The sequence below is a fragment of the Vigna unguiculata genome, chromosome 4, assembly GCF_037176805.1.
Source record: "Vigna unguiculata cultivar grain cowpea cultivar isolate G323 ecotype 2 chromosome 4, ASM3717680v1, whole genome shotgun sequence".
Taxonomy (NCBI): Eukaryota; Viridiplantae; Streptophyta; class Magnoliopsida; order Fabales; family Fabaceae; genus Vigna; species Vigna unguiculata.
In genome coordinates, this window is record NC_140795.1 from 22258407 (window position 1) to 22267182 (window position 8776).

The following is an 8776-nucleotide window of genomic DNA, read 5'->3' on the forward strand; positions in this document are numbered from 1 at the left end:
ATGAAAGGATAGAATCCCACTAAATATTACATTATCTTTTCATTTTCTCATTTTTTATATATTAATAGTTTTTCTAAAATTATTATATATTTATTACTTAATTTTATGTTTATCTATTTGCTTTTGAATATTAGTCCAATCAATTTAAATGTCTTCCTTATATACTTTTATATATTTTGTTCTGTACACGTATATGTATATATATTGTTAAGCCAATATATAATTTTATAGTATTATTATATTATTATTAGTTAATTAGTTTTGATTTCCTATATATTTATAAGAGTTATGTGTTCACAATTCATTTCATGATACATTATTATTTCTAATAATAATAATTTAATAATATTTATAATATAATAAATTGTTAATAGAATTGTTGCATTGAATTTTATTATAATTTTTTTTATGTTACATGTTACACTTGAAACACACAATTTATTGAAGTAATAGATTAAGATAAAGAATTTTACTTTCTTAATTAAGATTTATTATGATACAGTGGAAGCTTTTAATAAACATATTTTTGTTCTCCAAATTCAATTTTTGGATTTTTGGATTTGACCATAATTAATTATGTATGTTTTTGAATTTATCTTTAAAAATTATTGCAATAAAAGTGTATTAGGCTATTGAATTTGTATTTGAATTATGATCTAACATATATTAAATTTGAATTTGGCCTATTTTCTAAATAAGTTAGCTTAAATTTTTTTAAAGATTTATTTACTTAAATGTATTAGTTTTAGTATTTTAAATATGTCTTTTAAATTTAAAAGCTTAAGAGGTTGATTTGTTTAAAGTGATAATAGTACTACTCTATTAGTACCATATTAAGTTTTCATTATAATAACTTTAACATTTAAATTTTATTGTAATAACTAAGATTATAATATCATGGTAAACCACACTAAATGAATTCAAGATTTAAGATTTAAGATAAACTTTTGTGACTAACATTGTTAGTTACAAATTAAACCCACATATATTATTTTATATTATCTAATTGATAAATTAAGATGAAAATATTTTTCTAAATTTTTGTATTTGTAAAAAAAATTATAAAATAAAATATTAGATATAAAGTGAATGTCAAAATTTATGTGTGAAAATAATAAAACTCTAAATTAAGCCATGTATATTATATTCTACAATATTCTCCATATCATCAACTACAAATTCACGATGACAACTATCTACATATAGCATACTAAAGTGCAAATTAATAAAACTCCACTTAGGGCAAAAAGTTTACTATCACTCCTTCTTCCCTCTTTATTATTTCCACTCATATTAATAGTAAGTTAACACGTACATACCTTTCAACAACAAAACCAAGAAAAATGTTTTAAGTCGTTGTCTTCCCATTCTCTCACTTGCCTCCTCTTTCTTTAATTGTTAGCTCTTTTCTTTCGAATAAAATTAGTTATTATATTTATTTGAAAATAAATATTTTTATTTTAAATTATAAATATTTTATTTTCTTTTAAATATACTTAAAATAAAATAAACTATAACACTTTACTTTAATATGTTTTCTTTAAATTTGATCGATTTTTCAAATTTGAATGTTTTTTAAACTTAATGCTTTTTTTAATTATAGATAATAAATTTTACAAGTTAAAAAAATTATTTGATTTAATTTTATAATTATAATAATAATCTATACCTATAAAAGATTTCCTTTGTGAGGTTCATTTTTATTTTTGAATTTTATCCTTTAAATAATTTTTAATTTAAAATAATTAGTCTATCAATTTTTTTCTATATGTGACAATTTTTTTAGTAAATCGAACTTTTTTTTTTAATTTGATTTTTTTTAAACTCAACCAATTTTTTATTATAAAATTACTTACAAAGTAAATAAAAAAGTTTACAATAGAAGATTAAAACTTTAAGTTGAAATCTTTGAAATTACTTCTTACACCAAATAAACTACAAATAAAATAGAAGCACACACATAATCACATAAGTTTTGCCTTAGAGAGTAAGTGAGATTGGGAAACACTCTACCTAAGGCAAAATAAAAACTAAAGACAACATGTGCTGCTCTTGAAACGAGGTAATAGAGAAAAATAATAGATTTCACTATGTTAATTAGGATTTAAATAAACAAGTTTTGGTTCACCAAATTCAATTTTTTGGGTTTTTGTTTTATTTTAGATGATTGGGTCGCTCATAAAAAATTATAAAACTATTTGACCATAATTAATTATGTGTGTTTTTTAATTTTTCTTTCAAGGCTTAAATACCTTGTTAGTCCCAATTTTCGTGAGCTTTGTTTCGTTTAGTTCTCATTTTTTTGAAATGTTCAACATGTTCCTAATTTTTGTAATTTGTGGTCAATTTGGTCCTTTTTGCAGACGTCATTTAAATCTTTAACGGAAGGTGATTAATAACTGCCATGTGTCACTCCGTGGTTTTTTTAATTTTTAATTTTTTTTAATTTTAAAAATGTTGTCCACGTGTCAAGTCACCATTGTGACACATGACAATATCTTGTGGCTTATATTCAATTTAGTTCCAATTTTCTTTAATTTTGTTCAATTTAATCCCCATTTTCATTAATTTTGTTCAAATCAAACCCAATTTTGCTCCTCTCCAAATTGACCAAATTTAATTTCTATATAAATGTTGTACTGAATTATTTAAAAAATAATGAAGAATTTTCCTTCTAATTTTAAAAACAATGAAGAATTTTTTTTCTAATTTTAAACTAACTTTATCCCTATTTTTTACATGTACCAAAAATCAAACATATATAATAATTTCCCTCCAAAAATATAGTTAGGTTTGGTATAAAAATAATGAAAGAAATATTTAAAATAAATTTGAATTTTAATAAAAATAATTTTTTCAATATAACATTTATATAAAAAATAAATTTGGTCATTTTGGATAAAGACAAAATGGAGACTGAATTGAACAAAAATAACAAAAATTGGAACTAAATTGAATAAAATTAACGAAAATTGGAACCAAATTGAATATAAGCCACGAGATACTACCATGTGTCACAATGTTGAGTTGACACATGGACAACATTTTTAAAATTAAAAAAATTTAAAAAAAAAATTAAAACCACATAGTGACACGTGACAATTATGGTTCATCTTTGTTAACCATTTAAACGACGTCTTCAAAAAGGACCAAATTGACCACAAATTATAAAAAATAGGATAATTTTAAATATTTCGAAAAAATAAGGAACAAACGAAGCAAAACTCACGAAAATTGGGACCAAAAAGATATTTAAGCCTTCTTTCAACTATTGAGTTTTTACTTGAATTAGATACGAGATATATTAAATTTGAATTTTCAAATAAGTTAGTTTAATATATTTTTAAAAAAATTTATTTACTTAAATGTAATAGTTTTAATATTTCAAATAAATCTTTTAAATTGAAAAGGTTGATTTGTTTAAATAAATGTAAATAATATAGTGATGATAGTATTCCTCTAATATTAAATTTTTATTATAATAATTTTAAAATTTATATTTTAAATTTATTTAATTTTTCAAGTTAATTTAATTTTTAATACATTATATACAACGCATTAAAAATAATTAAAATAAAAAACAATTATATATATATATATTGTAATGTAAAGTTTAATTATTATTTTAATTTATTTTATTTTTTAAGTTAATTTATTTTTTAATACATTATATAAAATTAAAACTATATATATATATATATATATATATATATTTATTAAGAAATATTAATATTTTCTTTCATTTTTAAAATATATATTAAAAGATAAAATATAAAGAAAACAGAAAATAATAAACTAAAAAAAATTAACTAAAATTCAAAAAAAAACTTTAAATAAAATTAAAAGAAGTTAAAACAGAATAATAAATAATATATATATATATATATATATATATATATATATGCTTTAAAAAATAAATAACGTTACAAAACTACCATTTTGGTTTTGAATTCATGGTCTGTTTATAAAGATTTATAAAAATGTATGAATTTTTTTTTTAAATTTCTGTTCTTTTATCAAATCTTTGAAAATAGGGATTGCATTGAGTTAAAAAGTGATACAAGTTTTATAGGTGTGGTGTTGATAAGTGTGAGAATGTGTTGTAACAAGAGAAGAGTCAGATATTATATTGAGATTTTCTTCCTAAGAAACAAACACAAAACTAGGAAAATATGTGATTGAAAAAATATTTATTGATCTTGGCAGAAAGTAGCCTCCTGACATTAAAAAGGTTATTATATTAAATATTTTAAGTTCTTAAAAAATAGCATTAAATGACCTTAGTATTTTTATTTCCTTAACCTAGTAACCTAACATTCACCCATGCTTATATATTAAGGTTAAGCATGAAAATCCAAATGAGTATGGAAACTAAAAATAAAAGTGTTTATAGACTCTCAATGGTATCAATATCTTGTTCAGCTGGTTTTGGTCTTTTTAAATTCAATTAGAGCATCATCAAAAGTGCTCCTAACATGGCGGCACATGAGCATCAGTTCCAAGCATCCATCTTTAAACACCTCCTTTGCTGGATCCCCTACACAACCAAATTCAACACAAGATTACAATGTCATACTATATTGCATTTTTTTTCTAGGACAAATGGTAGTTATTATAGTATTTGTTAGTGGTAGTAGATATACATAGAAATTAAATGAGATATGTTTGTTCTTTATATACTATGGTTTTCTAAATTTCCATTTTTGAGAGACAAAAGAAGATAAATAATCTTACTTGAAAGATAAGATTCAAAATTGGTGATTCATCACTAAATTATTAATTATTAGAAACGAATAAAAAAAATAGAGTAACATAACTTAGAAATAAATTCTTCATCTACCCATCCTAGTGTTTTCAAATCAAGAATCTTTTTATCAAGCTCAAGAATCGGGTAAACTGATTTAATGAAAAGATTTATTAAATCAAAATTTGAGAATTAAGTAAACTTATCGAATCGAATGAAAGTATTTATTATTATTCTATATATATCAGAGAGAATTCACAATTTCTCTCATCCTCTATTTGAAACTTTACCATTGAGTCATCATTATATCTCTGCAAACAATAAGTATTGGAGGCTAAGAATTTTGTATGTTGTAGCGAAAAGAATTTAGCATATACATGATTGTTGTAGAAATTCAACACACTTCATGCATTACCTGTTGTTTGGAGTCTGATATTAACTCGATTAAATGAGGGATGAGGAATACTGTACCCACAATATGTCACCCTAGGACTGCAAAACAACACTAACAACCTCAATAAATCAAGATAGACATATTGAATTAAACTCACATAAGAATATTCACAATACCTACTCCTGATTTAGGGTGTATCGAATAGAATTTGCAAATGTATGATCCTCATCCACCAGACAAAATGTTGATTTACTATCATCAGAATTTGACCCAAGTTCCATCTTTGTCAGTTAATCTGAAAGATAACATAACATATTTTTAAGAACAACCTTAAAATAGAGAGTCTTGCATAGCCATTGAGAAATTGTCAATCACAAATTAGTTCTTTTGTGCAAAAACTAAAATATTATTCTTCAAATTTGTCCACACAACAGAAACAACAATTATGTTTATGAAGTTCCACTAATAGTAACAATAACCAAAACTTGGGATCGATCTATTTTACAATAACCAAATCCTTACCCAGAGTTGAAGATTGAAACTTTGAAGATGTTTATCACTTCTTAAATCAAATAAAGTGAATCGAACAAAACCACGCACACATAATCACTAAATTAGTGTGCGAGGAAGTGAAATTGGCCGTAAATACGTGTGTTTTCAATTTGTCTTTCCAAATTATTATAATAAAAATGTACTAGAATATTTGTCAAAATAATTAAAACATTTTTTTAAAAGTGATATTTTTATTTTAAAAATATATTCTTTATTATTTAATTTAAATCTAATACATGTATTTCCTAAGGACTGCACCAAATCATTACCCCATAGTTGTGAAACCCTATAAAAAACCCCCAACATGATATTAAAATCTTATGCTTCCGAAGGAAGGCTCTGCACTCCAAACCATTAATGCATGCCACTCAAATATCAAAGATAGATGAATCCACTATGCACATTCTTCAACGACTCATCCATCAAACAAACCAAAGGACAAAAGAAAGACAAGAACAAGGTCTAACTTCATTCGTCAAGCATCAAGAAAACAAGTAAAAACCAAAACAAGATGTAACTTCAAACAATAACAGAGAATAAACTCAGTTTCCCCTACCTCATGTAGTAGTCCTCAAACTTCCGTTTCCTACTCACAGTCCTTCACGTGTCCCTATTTGTTTTAAGTTTTGTAGATTCTATAAAGCCCTATACCGTTTTATTTAATTTTTATACATGTATTTTTAGAATATATAATATTTGGCTGTTTTTATTCTCTATCTATAACGTGGTAACATGTTTAAAAACCACTACCCTAAACTTTAAACTGATTTATTTCTTTATCTTTTTAGATATCTTATCATCAAGTGAATAATAACTGAAAGATTAGAGCACATGATGAAAAAAAAAAGGTGCTGCAAAATGTGGATAACAAAAAAGAGAAAAAAAAGAAAAAACTAATTAAAAATAAACGGTCCCACAACTTAAATGAAAAAGAAAATTCTTAACTAGTACATAACATAAATTTGACCATCCAAGATTCAAACCTGTACCCTTGCCCATGCAAACCAAACACATTATCCACTCGACTAAATTTTAATCATGATACCATGCACAATACTAATTAGTAAAAACTTACTCATAATATAACTAAATAAAATAATTAAAATAAATAAAATCACATCTTAAATAATTATCTCAATATTTTATAATTCAATAAATTAAATAAATCAATAATTTTAATCAAATCATTAATTATCTCAATATTTTATAATTCAATAAATTAAATAAATCAATAATTTTAATCAAATCATTGATTCCTTTCAATGATTTCTATTTATTTAAAATTTTTCCGAATCTTACATATGCCTTTCAATGATAAAAGCAAGAAAAATGTCTTAAACCGTTAGAAGATATTTGATTGTTAGTTCTTTTCTTTATATAGATTTAGTGAAAAAATTAAATAAATTGAATAAAAATTGAAGAGTGACATACGTAAGTGAAGTTGAGGTCTAGTGGATATTGTATGTGGGAGAGAAAAAGTAGATGAGAGTGAATTGTGTGAGGTTCAGATAAGAAAAAACAGATTTGAAATAAAATTAGTTATTATATTTATTTGAAAATGAATATTTTTATTTTAAATTATAAATATGTTATTTTCTATTAAATATACTTAAAATAAAATAAACTATAACATTTTATTTTAATGTGTTTAGAGTTTTTGTCAAAATAATTATTTTTTTTTAAATAACATTTTTATTTTAAAAATATATTCTTTATTATTTAATTTAAATCTGATACATGTATTTCCTTTTAGTTTTTTAAATCAATTTTACTTTTACTCAACCTTATGCTTAATTAATTTTAGACAATTCTATTAATTCATTAATTGTTATACATATCTCATATTCATATCTTATATTTTATCTCCACATCTAATTTAAAATAAAAAATAAATAAATAAAAACTAAATATAATTGTTCATACATACTTCACGTATAATACGCCACCAATCACTCAACTAATTCAATAATATAATATCATAAATTACCCATTTGTTTTTCATATTATTAGTTTTGTTCCCATTAAAATCCATCTTAGTTAAGAAAATCTAGTCTCTTGAATATCGAATCCTGAAAATATAACTTGAATTTTATGCCTCACATTTCAATATTTCTATTATTTTTTAACATTTTTATTTATTGTATATTTTTCTTTCACATGAGAATGTTTAATACTCTAAATTTAAGGTAATATAAAAAAATGCTTTACTTATTATTATTAATTTTTGTTTCATTTCAAGAACTCTTTTGTTTTGTTAAAATAATTTTTTTTTAATTTTTCAACCATTGAGTATATATGTTGATATTTGAAAAGTTTACTTAGATCTCTAAGGTATTTTTCATCTTATCATACCCTTAATTATACATTTGATTTTCTAAATGGAATTTATTTCAATGGTTTCTCAAATTATTTCTAAGACACACATTTGTTAATTTGTTAATATTTTTATTTATTGTTTATTTTCATCATGTAGAATATTATTTCAATATATTTTATCTAATTATTTTTTATTTTCTATCATCATCAATTATAATGTAATTTTTTCACTATAATTGTATAAATAACTTTTATTTGCTACAATATAAAAATTTAATGTAATTGCCATGAATATTTTTTTATCACTATCCAACATATATTGGAGTTCAAAAGATACAAGATCCATGCCAAAATTTTATTATTATGTTTATTATTTGTTCTTTGTGTCATTTTGATGAAGTGATGTATTACAACTTTTATTAGTCTATAAAAAATAGATTCATCAGAATTTAAAAAAACTAAAATAAACAAACATTTAAAATATATTTTAATTTGAATATTTGTTTTCTTTTTATATTTTTTTAAAATATTTTTTAATTTTATCAATTAAGTTTCATTAATTACTAGAAACATATATATTTTTACCAGAGATTTTTTAGTGGAGGTCTTAATAACCTCCGGTAAGTTTCAGGGGTTTTTTTAAAAAACCCTAGTAAAATTATTCTCGTTTTATTTTTTTGATTTTTCAAAAATATTCATTTGTCTAAACTTCTTTTCTTTTCTCTTTCTCTTTCACGGTTCCCTTTCTCTTTCGCGGTTCTTCTTCTCGG

General features: G+C 22.6%; 1 pseudogene; it reads right to left on the reverse strand.

Moving 5' to 3' along the window:
- Positions 1 to 4387: 4387 nt before the first annotated feature.
- LOC114180555 (uncharacterized) lies at positions 4388 to 5419 on the reverse strand (annotated as a pseudogene).
- Positions 5420 to 8776: the final 3357 nt, after the last annotated feature.